Consider the following 18624-nt stretch of genomic DNA (forward strand, 5'->3'; position numbering starts at 1 on the left):
ATTATATAGACATTATACTTTCATCTACGCCTTCCATGCCCAGAAATATTGATTTTATATTTTCTCTTTCTTTTCGTATTTGCTTTGTTTCTAGTCATAAACTGCTATCAATAATTACTGACTAAATTTTCAGATTATCCATCTATTTATTGCATTTAAATTTTTTTCCAACCATTTTATTTTTAAGGCCTGAAATAGTTCATTTGATGATCTGTTTTTGTTTATATTTCTAAAATCTTCTATGTCCTTAAGTGTATTTATTATATTAAAAATTCGTTCTCTTTTCCATATCTTTTCACTCTAATGCTTTATATTGTCCACTTATTTGCTTTTCTTTTAAAGTAGTTTTATTTCCCACTTGACTAGATATTTTGGTCTGTTAGTTCATATTCCCCTGGGCTATCACCACACTGTCTTGTAATGTGTTTGGGGAAAGAACTATTGGCCAGAACCTACCCTCTGTCAATCTGTCAAATCAGTTCATTTAAGGAAAAGATGTGTTAATTATTCTCTTTGCTGCTGAAATGACTGGCAATTCCTTTGGTCAATGTGTCCCCTTTATTATATTCTTTTGGTAAAACAGAGTGAGTTGGAATCAATCTCTTTATGCTGTATTAGCAGCTGTTTAGTGGTTTAAAGGAGCAAGTACAGAGAGCCAAGGTGCAAAGGCAACAAGCCAGACCATACAAGCTTTTACCAATACTGCCACCTTACAGGTCTTCTTGGCAGCTCTGATGCTGCTCAGAGAACACAAACAAAACACCCCAGTGTTTAACTACTGCTACAGAGTTCCACAAAGAAGGATCAAAGATTGTTTCCCTTTGTGACACTGGGAAAACAAGAGCAAAGGTTACACAATGTTTCCCCTGTTGAATCTTTCAACTCTGCCTGGCTGCCGTGTGCCTCGCCTCCTACCTCCCACCAGATCAAGACATATTTTAGTTCCTTAGCTCCCAAAAGTTTTCATTTGTTCCTGGAATTCAATTTCCCCACCAGCTTTTTTGGTTTCTTTGCTGTTGATTCTAGGGATCAAGCCCACAGCACATGCCAGTTTGCCATCTCGATAGAAACCAGATCCCTCTAGAAGCATTTGACTCGTGGACATGTTCAGTTTGACAAGAAGACAGATTCTTTAAAATTGAACTTGAAATCCTTTAGGTGGAGAAACAATTTTCACATCGTCATTCACTATTGTAGAGCACCGAGCCTTACTCACTCATCTGCATTAGCTGCTTGCCTCTGAAAGGAACTGAAGTAGTCTTCTTGGGTTAGAATGTAGAGTAGACTAATGAGTGGTGAGAAACGTTGGCCAAACAGATGGGTTATCTCATTACTCACTAGAAGAAATGGGAGACCCAATGAGAAAAGGGTATGGGGGTGACGAGCTGACTCTGATGTCCGTGCTAAGGGTGGAGGGAAAGGAGGAACCTGGAGATGTTAAGAGCATTTGTCATCACTATATTCAGAGGACAGCATATGTGTAAGACAGAAATCTAAAACCTGGAAATGAAAAAAAGAGACTTTTAGCAGGATTAAATAAGGAAATAGCTGAGGAAGAGAATGAAAGGCACCCAAAATGCTTTATACTTTTTCTGACTTGTTTGACTGAGGGCATCCCTGAAGAATTTTTGAGATAATGAATATAGAACAAGTTAACAGGTGGTTGCAATAATCCAGACAACCAGTGAAATCACTTGAACCTGAATTAAGGGTGAAGTACACATGCAGGATTGGATTCAAGGTCATATGCGAAAGCTGTGGGATGGGCAGATCCAGACACAAACTCAAGGTTTATAATCAGGGCTTCTGGGTGAAATGTGAAGTCAGTAACTAAACAAAGCCATTCAGAAGAAGGCTGGGTGGGTGCTGCAATCATAGAAGGGGCTGCTCAGATCCCCTGCTCTGAGGTGTGCCTTTGAAAGGCAACTCAGGGCTTCCCACCTAGATCCATTACTGTGTTCACACAAGATCACACTTCCCCAGGCTGCTCCCATGGAATGACCGAGCTCCAGCACCCACATTCTTGAGGGAGATGGGGCTCAGCTAATGGGAAACTTTGGTCTAGGACATCCTACCATCCTGGTGAACCATTCTTAGAGCAATGCTGTTGTCTAAACCTCTTCCTTCTTAATCCCCTCTCCTTTCTCTTCTTTCACAGGTGTCAGATCTGCAGGGCACTACGAAGTACCCTCTCCCCATCATGGCCTGCTTTAACCCCTCACCCTTCACAGCAGTTCCCCCCCATGAATCTCGTGTGTGTCTAAATCTGTCCTGGTGCCTGATTCTGTGAGAACCCCAAACAACAATGGGCACAGGAAGGTGGGATAATAGTTTTGTTTTGGGGATATTGAATTTGAGATTGCCTTCAGACTTGCAATTATTTTATTAAAAGGGCTATGGAATATATGTATCTGAGGCTCAGTGTAAATGCAACTGCTCTACCTTTTTGCAAAACACCAGAAATGGATCAAGTTTTATAAAGGGGGTTTATCTGGTTACACAATTACAGTCTTAAGGACATAAAGTGTCCAAGGTAACACACCAACAATCGGGTACTTTCACTGGAGGGTGGCCAATGGCATCCAGAAAACCTCTGTTAGCTGGGAAGGCACATGGCTGGCATCTGCTCTCGAGTTCTGGTTTCAAAATGGCTTCCTCTCAGGATGTTCCTCTCCAGGCTGCAGTTCCTCAAAAATGTTACTCTTAGTTTCTCTTGGGGTGTTTTTCTTCTCTTAGCTTCTCCAGAACAAAAGTCTGCTTTCAATGGCCATCTTCAAGCTGTCTCTCACCTGCAGCTCCTCTCTCAGCTCCTGTGTGTTCTTCAAAGTGTCCCTGTTGGCTGTAAGAAGCTCGCTCCTTCTGTCTGAGCTCTAATAGTGCTCCAGTAAACTAACCAAGGCCCATGCTGAATGGGTGGGGCCACAACTCCATGGAAATTATCCAATCAGAGTCATCACCCACAGTTAGGTGGGTCGCATCTCCAGGGAAACACTCAAAGAATTACAATCTGATTAACACTGGTAAAATCTGCCCATACAAGATTGCATCAAAGATAATGGTGTTTTGGGGGACATAATACATTTAAACCAGCCCAGCAGCTGAATATTTTTTAAAGTATATGCTTCAAAGTGCTATGTGCATATGTCCATTAAACTAGAGGCAACAGATGCAAAGGGGCACTTTTTTTAATTCAGATTACATTTCAGAGAAATTTCAACTCAGATGAAAGAAATGAGGCTGCGTATCTTCTTTGGGGCCCATGAACTACACTTTGTTTCTATGGGGCTCATGAATGCTACTCTCTTCTCAGCCTATGGCAGAATTGTACTTCTTAACCACCTATGCTTGGGTGGGGATGTGACTAATTCTGGCCAATGAGGTACGAGCAGACATGTCAGTTTTGGACCAGTTTGTCTAGTTGCTAGTTTCGGAGTCTTCAGTCTGTCTGTCTTTCTGCCTTAATAACCAGCAACATTCTAGGTGCCTACTCTCTTTGTAGTCTGGGTCCTGGAGTGAGGAAATGTGGGACAGAACCCCGGGTGGCCCAGAAAGACACTGAGTGTGACATAGCCCTCTGTGCACATGCATCAGGATTTGGGTTATTTCTGTTCCTGTGGCCATGTAAGAACCTAGCCAATTCTAACTCACAGACTCCACTGGCCATGAGTGGAAGGCTGCGACTACCTGCAAATAAAACAACAAATAAAATAAAAACAACAAATAAATAAAATAAAATAAAATAAAATGGCTGAGAGATGTGGTGGAGGGAAAGAAGAAAACTGCCATTGAAGGCTAGATTACAGTGACCCATGCTTTGGTAAAATGGTCATCTGCAATAATTTGGAGTATATATAATGAATAATAGTAATGAGCTTCTAGCTTTAAGCTTCTAACCAGCAAAAATATGCAACCAGATGTTCTTTAAGAAACAAAGCCCAATTTAAACCCAGCATTTGAGAGACTCTACATGACAAGAGAGTAGGCAATGTTTTTTTAATAAGTCACAAAAAGAGCTAACCATAAACAAAAACAGATAAATTGGGAGGTATTTAGTGTTTAAATTCCTAAACTAAAGAAGTTTCATCTAGAAAGTGAACAGCAAGCCTTGATGTGATAGAAGATATTTCAGTACATATATATGACAAAGAGTTTGAATCCAGAATATGTGAAGGACATCTACAAATTGATAAAAATGACAGCCCCACCGAAAAATAAGCAAATGCTTAAACAAGCTCTTCACAAAATAAGATATCCAAAGGGTGTGTGTGTGTGTTTGTGTGTGTGTGTGTGTGTGTGTATATGTATCTATCTATATATATATATATGAAAATGTGTTAAATGTCATTCTGCATTAGATGCACACAGACATACAATAAGACTCTTTATCAATCTATCTATATATCTATCTAACTTTCTATATGCAAGAATGGCTAAAAGAATAACAATAAAAGATGCAGAATACCAAGTATTGGAAACAATTTGTGTCCAAATGAAACCTCGTATATTGCTGATGGGAACATAATTGATGCAATCACTTTTGAAAACTGGCAGTACCAACTAAAATTTAGCCACATTTATTTATACAACCAACAAATATGCCTGCATATGTTCATCAAAATACTTGCAAAATAATATTTTGGCAGTGATATTATAGTAGCAAAAACTGAAAACTATCCATATCAGCATAAGAATGGACAAACACATTGTATTTTATTCATAGACCTACAGAAAATGGTAATGAACAAACTACATCAGTATCCATACTCTCAAAAACATAATGTTGATCAAAAGAAGCCAGACACTAAAGAGTTCAGACTGTATAATTTCATTTATAGAAATTCCATAAGCAAGCAAAACAAATCTAGGGTGACAAGTCAAGAGAATGGCTACGCTGAGATGGGGTAGAGACTGGAAAAGGCAAGGGGGTGGTTTCTGCTTGCTGGTTAAACTCAGTTTCTTAATGTGGATGGTGGGAACAGAGACATGCTCATCATTAAACAATCTGCCTGCATAAATTTGATTTGTGAATTTTGCTGTATGTATATTTTACTAAAAAAATAAATAAAACCAAAGCCCTGTGTCAAAGCCAATACCAATTTATGAATATAAACCCATTATAATCTCTAAACAGTGAACATTTGGTAAACCATAAGTTATGCCATAACTTTGAACCCAACATTAGGCTTTTAGTTTCTTTTTTGAGCAGTTTTGCTGTCTGTGTGGATTGATATTTCATGACTTTTATTATTGTTTAGTGGTCTTCAAAAGAGAAAAGAGAAAACAGTCACTTCATGTTTGACATAAAATGTAGTATCTTATGTTTCAATTACAATATGGGACCACTGGGCACTTTTATAACTTGAAGATATATTATAGGCTCTTAGTGATATTCTTTTACCCATATCTTGACATATTTTGCTATTTCATCATTCTAGGAATTAATTTATCATTACTTATGACTTATTTCCAACTACATGAATAAAGGCTAAAATAAAAAGAAAACAGAATCTTCTGGAATGAGGCAATGGTAAAATAAATCATCATTATTTCCTCATGCTTCAATTTTATTGCATTGTCCAAAATATTGCTTCACTTCAATCAGTTATAAAAAAGTCTGAAGGCATGATCTCTGCAATTTTTAAATAGCTTTTACTGAACCCTTTGGAGAATTCAGATTTTTTTAATTCCACCAAAATGGCCAATAGGAGAAAATTCTTAATTATTATATGAATTAAAATACAAATGCAAAAGTTTAGATAGCAGCACTTTAGACATTTTAACATGATGGAAAAATTGATCATATAAGCAAAATCTCAGACTTTGTTGTCAGAAGACAATATTCTAATGAGTTTCCTTAAATTCAAGAATCAATGAATGAACAACATATTCTAAGAATGAAACGGAGATACAATATTCCTATCAACTTATTTATTCAACTGGAAGGATTTCAATACACAATATTTTATGATATATATACCATCTGCTATGACTGTGTTCCTTGATTTTTATGATGCCTGTGTATCAAAATTCACTTGGTAAGATTCATAAATGCATGAATACACTGGCAGGTGATAATCTAGGTTTTGCTGTGAAGGTATTTTGTAGATGTGATAATATTTTCACTTATTTGACTTTATGTATATCAGATTTTCCTGTGTGATCTTGGTGGGTTGCATCCAATGAACTGGAAGGCTTTAAGAATAAAACTGAGGAAGAAGAAATTCTAACTGTGAACTATATCAGTTCCTGCTTGGGAAGTTTCCATTCTTCCCTGATGGTCTGCCATATGGATTTTGGACTTGCCCAGACAATCCCAATTGTATAAGACCATTTCTTGCAATAAATGTATATCTATAGCTATATGTCTATATCTGTAGAATATATATATTTATCTATATCAATATGTACCCTCCTGGTTCTATATCTCTGGTAAAACACTCAATGATAGAGCAGGTGTGTATAAAATATTGATTTGAAGGAAATTGATTATGGAGAATTATTTTTAAAAATTATTGATCATTCTATTGTGCACTTTTAAATCTAAAAATGAAAATATTTTGCAGTTATGGATCAAAAGAGATGAGCAACCTCTCTATAACAAAATTATGAGTTGTCAGATTTTTCAAAAGTATTGTGTTCTGATGTTTAGAGCAATATGAAAAAACAGAAGCAATGATAAGCTAAAAACAATTGGAAAATTTGAAATCAGGGATCAGCATTCACAAGAAGGATATGTTTCAGATTCAGGAACAGGAGTTGAGCAGTTAAATGAATTCAAAGGGCATTGCCTGTTTCATGTACATATTCCTTCAACACAAGGAAAATATGGAATAAAATAAGGGTTTGCAATATTTCCATTATTGTGAAAATTGTAAATACAGTATTTTTCATTATCCTTTTGTTTTTAATTCCATAAATTACTCTCTAAAATAATTTAAAAATATTTTGCAGATGTAAAACTGTCTAATGCACCCAGTGGTCAATGGAGATGACTACTTTTCCTGGTGTACTGAGAGTCAACACGGCCCCTGTAAGTAATTTTCAACAAAATTGCCCAGAGGAAAAAAAGACAAAAAATGAAGTGTTTGATTCTCCCAGCAGAGCCCAATAGATTCAAACTACCTTTAATGCACTAGAAAGTGAGGCATGTTTAAATAAATTGACACATGGAACTAACTGGAATAACATAGATTAGAAGCAGTTTCAGTTTTTTAGATAATTGTACTGCTATAAGGATCACAAGCCTAGGCTGAAAAAATTGCAACTGTTCAAGACTTCACACAGCCTTTCTTTGGATAAGATGTGTACAGAAAACCTGCTCAGCCCCTCAAGGAGAACATATTATCCAATGCTCAATTCAAATGTGTGGGGTTGGTTAAGAAGGCAGGATCTCCCATAAGGGGAAGACAAGGAGTGCCTTGGGGACCCATGGACTGGGGAGCCCTTCTCAGAGTCAGAATGAGAATCTCATCAGCAGGATTTCCTCCCCAGGGTATGGGGGAGCCCTCAAAATATCTTCAGAGAAATTGCTATGGTTTTCTTTCCAAATGGGAGATGCCACTGAGATGACTTGCTCTGTGTTCCTGCTCTGCACACTGGGTGTGTATGGAGCAGGTAACTTACCATATTGGTTCATAGGTCTCTAGGTGAGAAGGATCCACATCCAGACTAGATGTGGTCAACCAACAACCACATAACACCAGCGACCTTCATGTAGAGCTTGATGGTGTGACTGGTTGTCTCTTTTAAAAAATATTTGGCCATTGAAAAAGGTAGACTCCTTTGGCTTTGCTATGGCTCACCAAATATTCCAGCATGTGGAAAGATAGTTCTCCCTGATCCCTGGACACTCTTTGGGGAAAAGTGACAAGTTCTGACTATTGAGATTTGAGTGGTGACATCTGTCACTGTTGGACCAGAACATTTAATTACAACTTCAGAGACCCCCACAGCTCTCTTTTCTTCTGCCATAATGATATGCAGTGTGTACAATGGTGGCTGTTCTGTCAGCCTTGTTTTTGGAATAATCCCTCAGCCAACCTGAAAATTACATGGGGCATGTGTGAGATACAAAAATTTTGAATTTATCAATACTAACATTCTGAGGTCCATTGTTATTGTAGTACATTGTTATTGTAGTACAGACATGATTCCTGTCCTTTTCTCTCTTGGGTTGCCCTTTCTTAGCTTCCTTTGATAACTCCTCTTCCTCAAACTAAATTCCACATAATCGCATCTGGGCACCCTTTGCTTTCCTATTTACATTCTCTCTTTGGGCTATCTCATCCATAAAGATGGCTTAAAATATGCTGAGAAGCCCAGATTTGCGTTCTGATTCCAGACCACTCATCCAATGTTCATATTCATATTTTTCTTCTCCTACTGAATGTCTACACTTGGGTATTTTATAGGCATTTCAACTACTCACATTGTCATAATGGAACTTTTTAACACACCTCTGTCAGTGTTCCTCAGTAAATAACAACATATTCTCTCTAGTTGCCTAAGCCAGAAAGATAGAAATAATCCTTGGTTCCTTCCTGTTCTCAGTCCCATTCATTTATTCCATGAGCCAGGCCAGAGAGTTTTTCTCCAAAATACATCTGAAATGTATTATGCATCCTCTCTGCTATTCACTTCAAGCTGCATCCCTGTCGCCTTTTACCAAGAAACCACAGTGGACTCTTGACTGCTCCGGAGCTGTCCCTCCTGCCCCCTCCAGCCCATTCTCCACACAGCAGCCAGAGGGATAATATTTAAAAGTAAACCAGTCATGATACTCTCTTGATTTTAATGTTTTCACAACGTGGTTCAATGGCTTTACACTGTCTTTAAAATAAAATCTACATTCTCTATCTCTTAGGTCCTGTCTACTTTTAAAACCTTAGGCCACCCTCTCCCTGTCTCACTGTGCCCCAGACTCACCAGCCTCTCCATCCCCTTTTCACAGAACGAGACAGGCTCTTTCAGATTCACAGTTTTGCACTTTAATCAGTTTGTCACAAGGCTGGCTCTGTCTTATCTGCTGGTTTCAGCTTCCATGCATCCTTGGAGAGGAATTTTGTGACTGATACATCTAAAATAGAGCTTCCTTAATAGCCCCCTCATTTCTTATCACAGCACCGTATTTATTTTCTTCTCAACATGGATTAATAGCGTGCAAATATTTTCTTTTCTTGCCTATGTCTTGTTCATTGCTTGCCTCCTCCAGTGTCATGCAGGCCCCTAGAGGGTATGCACATGTCTGTCTGCCTCACCCGTGGACTCTCCCAAAGCCTAGCATGGTGCCGGACAGATGCTTCTGTTGAAAAAGTACATAAGTGCCTAATTTGAAGCTTTTTTGTTTTAGTAAGTTATATGTATTTGCAATTGTAAACTAAAGCAGTTTGGTAAAAGGTTATGTTTTATTTGAGAAAAATTTATTACATGATTCAAATGTAAAGACTACAAAATCTATGTCTCTTCCCAGCTAGAAGAAAAATGCCATCATCCTTCTGTCATAAATGATTGAAAATATATTAGTTTATCCTACTTTTTTCCTTGTCCAATGTGAAGGTACAAGCTCACATACTGAATTTTAAGTATGTTTTCGTACAGCCTTCAATTTGGAGATTTCTCACATAAATAGGATTTTAAAGTGAATCGGGCTGGCTTTTGTAGTCTTCAGAAGTAAGGCCGAAAATAAATTAATAACTAAAAAGTGAAGTGGAAAGAAGCACACAAGTTAAAAAAAAAAAAAAAAAAGTGAGAAGAGGTGTCTGGCATGAAAAATATGGAATCATGTAAAAGATAAGTGAGAATAGAGGGCACTTATCTTCCTGACCTCTCTGTCTCCAGGAGATGGCACATAAAAAGAAAACCAGGTTTATTTGCTGTATTGTAATTCTGTTTATTAATTCGCCTCCTGCATGTAGGAGCAAGCACAGACAAACCAAAAAAGTGTATGATTTAACACAAAGTCACTTTTACTTCTAAAATATAAACATTAGGAAAGTGCAATAAGAATTTCCTAAATTATGTGTGAATATACAAAAATAGCTGGTAAGTACCTCAGCTTTTTGTAGGAGTGGCACCTATTTTCCACTCCAAGGACTCTAAAATACCTATGGCTCCTCTCCTTTATCAATCTACATAATTACATCAGTAAGATCTTTGGGGAGTTGGAGCAAATACTTTACAAAAATAGTAATTAGACAATTCCATTATATATACCTTCTGTTGGGAAAACTTTATTCCACTGCTGTTACTATTTTCTTAATCTTTATGATGCATAATAATTTCTCATAGAGCTTTGAGAATTCTAGATGCATATTCTTGATATTAAGAAATCATAATTAAGAGGTTTGGAATTGCACTTTCAAAGTTGCAGTTTTTTAATGCATCATAGGGGATTTTAATGTACATCTAGGGTTGAAAATCATTATTATAATAAATAACAAAATCAATGTCCTGGGTATCTTCCATATAAGAGAGTAAGCATTTAACACATTTTTATCATCCACAATTATGATGATTGTGATTTGCAAGTATTGAGCCTTGGACTTTCCCAAGGTCACTCTTCTAAAAAGTGACATAGATGGTGTTCCAGTTTGCTAGAGCTGCCATTATGCAAAATACCAGAAATGGATTGGCTTTTATAAAGGGGATTTATTAGGTCACCAATTTATAGTTCTAAGGCATAAAAGTGTCCAATCTAAGGCACCAATAAGAGGATACCTTCACTACAGGGAGGCCTATGGTGTCAGGAACACCTCTGTCAGCTGGGAAGGCACGTGGCTGGTGTCTGCTGGTCCTTTGCCCCTGGGTTCTTGTTTCAAAATGGCTTTCTCAAAAATGTCTCTGGGCTTCTGTCTCTCTTAGCTTCTCTCGTTCAGCCTCTGTGCATCTTTGCTTGTTCTCCAAGGATATTTCTCTCTACGCATCTGGGGGTCCTCTCTTAGGTTCTCGTGGGCAAACTCTAGGCTTCATGTCTAAGCTTAGCATCTCCAGACATCCTTCTGTCTGCATCTCCCAGCATCTCCAAGCGTCTGGTTCTGTGTTGGTTCTTAGCTTCTTCCAGGGGCAAACTCTGGATTACATATCTTAACTTCTCTCCAAAATGTCTCTCTCACCTTCTCTGAGCTGCTGCTCTCCTTGAGTTCTCTTAAAAGACTCCAGTGATCTAATCAAGACCCACCCTGAATGGGCAGGTTCCACACCTCCATGGAAATAATTTAATCAAAAGTCTCACCCACAGCTGGGTTGGTCACATCTCCATGGAAACAATCAATCAAAAGGTTCTACCCAATGAGATTGGATTAGAAGATCATGGCCCTTCTGGGGTCCATAACTGTTTCAAACCTGCACATATGGTATCAAACTTCTCTGACTGTTCACCTTGGAAACTATTTAAGCTCTCTTTATTCTCTGTATGCAAACACTTTTTCAATCTTTTTTTACTTTCTCTTAAATAAAAACATAGTTATTTTTTTCCCAACTGTTCTCACTTTGGGTTAATGTGTTTCTTTTTTATAGCTGATAAGTGCTGTAACACCCCACTGAAATAAAACAATTATTCAAATTCTACCTTTACTATTTATAAAAGTTAATCTTTCTCATTAAAACAAAATTGAATTAAGGTAGGTATGTGTGGTCATTAAAGAGAACTTGGAAAGTAAGTAAAATTGGATTAAAAATAATCATATACCCACCCCTCAGCTGAGCTCTTTGAACCTGTCATGATATTTTCTTCTAGCATTTTTTCTTTTTTCTTTGACCGATTTTTCCCCATGATTTTTACTTCCCTGGCTTCAATTTTGAATATGCTATCAAACCCTGCCTGGAAAGGAATCTTCCCCAAAGAACATCTTGTATCCTATTCCATGGTTTTCATCCATATTGAGGAAAGAATTGCTCAGTATGAATTGTAAAATAAAGCAACAGCCAATCCTTTGGCTTCAGTGGGGTAGGTAGTTTAACCAGGCGAAACTTACTGATATGATGAATCTGTTCAGGTCCCCTTTGAGAAGTTAATTTTATGGGTGTTGAGAGTTCTAGAATGAGACTCGGGAACATTTTAATTATACCATCAGTTTCCTTTCTTGAGCTTTTAATTTTCTTTCATGCTTCAGAAAACTGGATTTTTTTTTTCCTCCTACTCTCTCCTTCTTCCTCCTCCACTTCCTCCTTGTCTGTCTTTGTCTTCATCTTCCTCTTTATCTTCTATTTCTTCTTCAACTCAGTTTGTTTCATTTTAGGAACAAAATAAGTTTCATAAGGTTTCCCATCTTGCATATCAATAAACATCTGTCCATTATCTCCATATGTGGAAAACAACTTGCTCAGATAGTAAGTATTTAGATCAACTTATTTTTGTATCTAAACTATATACCCAACACTCTAGTATTTGATTCAGAACCAGTATCTGCTTACTTCATAAATAATATTTTTTTCACCTACATTCATGCAATTTTAAGTTTTGTTTCTTTATCAATTAAAATTTTATTGACATTTTCTGATTTTCCAAAAATGATTGAGACAATTTGTTATCATATTTTTTTTTCAGAAAAAATGCTTACATGATTACTCTTGAGTTCATAATGTGTGGTGTGCAGTCTGCTCAATTTCCCCAAATTTTTACCCATACATGTAGTTTTGGTGAGATCCAGGGACAATTTCCTCTTCTCCAGTCTTTGCCATGAACTCCTTGATTTCTGTGATAGGACTCTATGATACAATCAATGTCTTATATTTGTCTATTTGTAAAGCTTTTAAAGCACTGTCGTATATTCCTCACAGCATTCCTATAGGATAAGCAGAAAACTAGATTTTTAATTCCTCAATAAACAATTTCAAATGTTTCATTCATTTAACAAATATCTATTATGAACCTACTATGTGCTGGGTAATTTTCTGGGTGCTGGGGATGTAGTATTGAACCAAATAGACAAAAATGCCCACATGGAATAGACAAGTGGGACAACAGCCAACAACAAAATAAATAGGTAAATACTGGGTATAGTAGGCAGTAATAATTGCTAAGCAACAGAAAAGAACACATGAAATGTTATGGAAGAGCCTGACATTTTAGGAGCCAAAGAATGCATTATAGAGAAAGTGATTTTACAAACCAAAAGAAGGGAAGGAAATATGAAGCTACGTAGACCATTCTAGTCAAACATGCAATAGGTTAGGAGAGTGAGAGGGAGAACGGATTGGGAGAATCTAGATTGTTGGGCAGCATTAAGCTCCCAGTGGAGTTTGACATCTCAGTTTCTGGCATCAAGGTTGGTGCTTTCTCTGAAGTCACAGCCACCGGAAGCAAGTCCGGAGTCCTAAATAGAGATTAGAATTTGACCAGGATTGGGAGGGAGTAAGAGAGTAGAGAGTGAATAAATGGGAGTAAATGAAATGATAAATATTATGAAAGCAATGATTAAGCTTGAAGAAATGCTTTAGCTCTTGGTTCAAAAAGAAAATATAAACAACAGTAAAAATGAGGAAAATAAGAAGTTTATAAAACAAAGGGGGTGGTTTTCTTCTGGGATTGCTGGCCAATTTCTACATCTTGACCTAGGTCTTCCTAATGTATTAACTGAATAAAGTATATATGTGTTTTTGTAGTTTTCTGTTTCTGCATTTTATTTTCAATAAAAAGTAGATAATAATCTGAAAAAATATGTACAATAAAAAGAAGTATATATTTTTAACCTACTTATTGGACTAAATTTAATGTTTTTTTTTTTTTTTTTTTTTTTTTTTTGCCACTTTGAAAGTTGATAAAATAAAATGAACAGTCTGGGCTTCAAGGATTAAGTTCCAGCTTGCATCCTGGTGCAGGATACGTTTTAATAGTGGTAGATATTTCTATTTGACTTCCCCTGTGCACTTGACCATGACCTTTTGTATAGGACCAATTACAGCCCCAGGAAGGATAGATTATAAGGGCAGAAACTGATCCTCAAATAAGTAGCAATTGGGAAATTATACAGCGCCCATCAGTGACTCATTCTGCACATCAACATTTTAAGGGGCTCTAAAAGTCACATCTCAGCAATATAAAAGCCCTAATCAAACTCTATCTTTGTTTCATGTAGATTTTTTTCCTAAACAATATGACTTTTTCTTTTCTTTAATTTCTCTTTTTTTTTTTTTTTTTCCAGCCCCTCATCAGTAACTGAGGAACTGACTTCAGAAGCTGCCTGAGCCCGTGGCCTCTCCCTGCCCCTCACCTGCCTAAGGGTGGCACCTCACCTGCCTGCAGGGTTTTCTCCAAGAAGTCTACCTGGACTCTTCCTAAAGCACTTTGTTATGTCCCCAGGAAGGCAGAGCCTCTGACAACTTGAAATACACCTGGTCCATCTCACTGGGAATATTGCTAAAAGTCATTGTCTGCATTTTATCATTTAGGAAACCAAATTTCTGGAAAACAAAAAATTAAGAAATGGTTTCAAGATCCCATAGTTGAAATCCTCTACCAAACCCTCCATTTGCTGAATGAACACTAGGCTTAGTATTTCCCTCAGGGTCAGAGGGTCACAGCCCCTAGACTTCCTGAAGCCGTCTCCCTGATCAGGCTACAAGGTTCGATTGGCTGAGAATCTTCAGCAGGTACACTAATGATTCTCCAAAGCTGTATTGCATTTGGCGATTCCATTTAAATTGGTACCCTTTTTATTTCAGGTATATTTCTATAGCAACTTGTAGCCAGAAGTAAATTTTATCATCATCATAATGATATCAAGTATTTAATGTCTTATAACATACCTATAACAGAACTGTATATAACCTAATGCAGAGAATGAGGCTATTATTCTTTATTAATAGATTTCCAGGGCAGGAAGACCCAGTATTTTACACTCATTTGAACTGAAAAGCTTTTACTGACACATAATTTAACTCACTCCTCCATTTTACATATATTTCCTTTTATTCAGCCCTTGGTGGAGATGAATAACAGCCAACTGCGCATCTCAGAAACTAAACTTGCATAACACCTAAATAATGTTATTTAACTACTACTTTCAATTTTACTTTGGGGGACCTGAATTAATTAACTATTTGCTTCCCTAAAATTATGTTTTTCTCATCATTTAATATTTTTTTTGAAATACACTGAAATTTGTGTATGAATTCCATAGCTGCCTTTAATTATGAAGAGGCAGGAGGGATTAGCAAAAGATTTAAGTATGGCTGTTCTAGTTTGCTAATGCTGCAGGAATGCAAAACCCCAGAGATGGATTGGCTTTTATAAAAGGGGGTTTATTTGGTTACACAGTTACAGTCTTAAGGCCATAAAGTGTCCAAGGTAACACATCAGCAATCGGGTACCTTCACTGGAGGATGGCCAATGGTGTCTCCAAAACCTCTGTTAGCTGGGAAGGCACGTGGCTGGCGTCTGCTCCAAAGTTCTGTGTTCAAAATGGCTTTCTCCCAGGATGTTCCTTTCTAGGCTTCAGCTCCTCAAAAACATCACTCTTAGTTGCTCTTGGGGCATTTGTACTCTCTTAGCTTCTCTGGAGCAAAAGTCTGCTTTCAAAAGCCGTCTCCAAAATTTCTCTGTAAGCTGAAGCTCCTCTCTCAGTTCCAGTGCGTTCTTCAAAGTGTCCCTCTTGGCTGTAGCACGCTTGCTCCTTCTGTCTGAGCTTATATAGTGCTCCAGCAATTAAATTCAGACCCACTCTGAATGGGTGGGGTAACACCTCCATGGAAATTATCCAACCAAAGGCCTTGTCCACAGTTGATTGAATCACATTTCTGTGAAAACACTCAAAGGGTTCCAAAATCTAATCACCACTAATATGTCTGCCCACACAAGATTGCATCAAAGATAATGGTGTTTTGGGGGACATAATACATTGAACTGGCACAGTGGCTGTGAAGTCTAACACACACAGACTTTTTTTCTGTATGCCTGTGGCAAAGGAGAACTCAATATTCCATCTCTCAGCAGCTCTAACTGATGAAACATTATATTGAGCCCAAATCCATTTAGTTTTCTTTTTCCTGTGTGCCACACAGAAGAAGTCTAATATTTTTTTCCTCCTGTGCCCCAAATGACTGTACTTACCCATCTTTTACTCCTAGTACTCTTAAAACTTCTTTATCCTTACCATTTCCCTTATGTATATCTCATATGGCATAATTTAAAGTCATTTCCATATTCATTACCCATTCCAATGAAACTGCCAAACTTCCCTATCCTTTCTAATTAACAAAACCCAGGTGTAATGCAGTAATGGCAACATCATTTGTCATGGCCAGAGTAGAACAGAATTATCACCCCTCCTTGCTCTGTTTCACTTGTAATGCCATGCTATATGGGTTACTTTTCAACAGCCACATCTTGCTGTTGACCAAATTTTAGATTACTATAAACACAAATAAGATGTTTAGTTTGGAGAGGTAAATGAGATTTATTCACAGTTTTAATGTGATGCTTCATCTTGTTTGTCAAAATACAACCATGTGACATTTGCCTTTAGGGAACTGGCAACATATTTAAAACATTTTTTTGTCTTCACTTTATATCTGTTGATTTGAAATCCTGCACTACATTTACTGAATCCTTTGCTCTCCAAATTCAATAATTTATCTTCTTCTTGAGTCTCTTACTTATAAATTGTGATCTTTTTTATTCTAGTACAAATGTCTGCATGAAAATCATGATGCATTTGTTCAGTAACATGCCTGAGGCCAAGTTCTCTCCTAATCAGCATATATTTAGCTCCCAGCAATGAAACCTCAGAAAAAGTCTACCTAAGTGTTTAACTGTGAGGGATGGCTTCACAGGAATCCAGATTAAATATTTAAATCTTGACAGAAAATGCTAAAGGCACTTGGCTTAGCAAGTTGTTGCATTTGAGTGTAAACATTAAATGGAGGTTGAAAATGAGAAGAAAACTACACATTGAAGCATTATTTAAAATCTAGCAGATATATTAAACTGAAAAAATGGATTAGAGACAAACAATTGAATTAAAATTTCAAGCTAGGAATAAACATGAAAGATGTGCAAATTAATATTCTTGATAACTAATCAATGGCAAATTAAGTGTTAGCAAGTAGGCCTATGCTGTGTAAACTGGAAGTAATGAAAGGATAAAACTGCTGAACATATATGCATGCATATGCCCACTTACACACACAGAAGCATATGTATTAACTATGGAATTTTTAAAGCCTTTATGCCACATCTGGAGGCTAATGACTACTCTGTGAAATAAGTCCAAGGGCACATCCATTGTTCAGACATGAGATAATGACAGTGTTGGAGGGGATCATATTTATATATTTGTTTATTTCCTTAGTGTGCCCACGTATGTCAGCTTCCCTGGGAAAATGCTGTCTGTTGTCCCATTGTAATTATAACAAGCACCATCTTTTACTCTCAGACATGTACTGCAGTTTGGATGATACATGATACAACCACCCTATCTATTTCCATCCTATAGCCATGTTGAGAAGAGAAAGGTCCAGAAGGAGGACCTCATGTTATGCTTGTCATTTTCTTTTTCGTCTTGGTTTTTGCTTTCCCATCTGAGACTTTCTGAGGCATGTGTGTGTCTGGGTAGCCATTCCTGCTGTTACTGACTTTTCTGCAGCTTCCTGGGTGTCTCAGTGAGCAGTGACCAGGAACACTGCACGTGACACCACCCTGATTTTGACATGGAAACCTTTTGAATAGGTTCCAAGATGACAGGTAATGTTTTCAAAGCACTCAAGGCCGTCACAGACCACTCAAAATGGGATTACATGCTTGAATGAATTACAAAGCAATAGATCTGGTTATCTATAATAAAGAATGAGGACCAGAGAGAAAAGTATAAAGAAATAGAAATGGCAACTAAAATCTACACCACCTTCCTTAGGTGAATTTACATCATAGGCATGATAAGTGGCATAGAAAACTGGTTAAATGCATGCAAGCGAAAATCCTGACTCTGCTATGATTAGTCAGACAGACCCCTCAGAGCTCAGTACCCTTATCTGCAAAATGAGGATAACAATAGTACCTCCCACATAGAGTTGTTGCAAAGATTGAATTAGTTCATATCTATAAAACACTTAGAAGTGTGCCTGCCACTGTACAATACCACCTAAGCATTTGTTCTATATATTACTTAAATCACTACCACAAGTAAAAGCTAAGATACATAGGCATCCAGTTTCTGACAATCTCAACTCTCTAGAACATTGTGGATAATTAGGAAATATTCAAAAGTTTTCTGAGAAGCAAAAATAAAAGACACAATGACCTAACATCCATTAAGAGTTGATTTAGCTTGACTTTACACAGAACCCATTAACATATATTTTGAGGGTGTTTTAAAGAAGCTTTAACATTGTATAATTTTAGCATTCTAACCTGAGTTCTCTGATTTCCAAATTCTTGGAAAACTTGAAGCACAATTTTGAACTAGGGAAAATAGCAATTGTGGCAGCAGTACAATGAGTGCTGCTTTGTGTCTGTAAATGAGAAAACAATATATATACATAGTATGAAGCTTCAAAACAAAAAATCAAAACAGGCAAGTTTGAAAAGTTTAGTTAGGACAAAAAGTCCACTTATGCCCTAGCTTGCTGGAGGATATTATAATGTATCAAATTACAGTAATGACCTCTCACAGTGCTACAGAGAGTTAC

The sequence above is a fragment of the Choloepus didactylus genome (assembly GCF_015220235.1).
Source record: "Choloepus didactylus isolate mChoDid1 chromosome 5 unlocalized genomic scaffold, mChoDid1.pri SUPER_5_unloc2, whole genome shotgun sequence".
NCBI classification, from domain to species: Eukaryota; Metazoa; Chordata; class Mammalia; order Pilosa; family Megalonychidae; genus Choloepus; species Choloepus didactylus.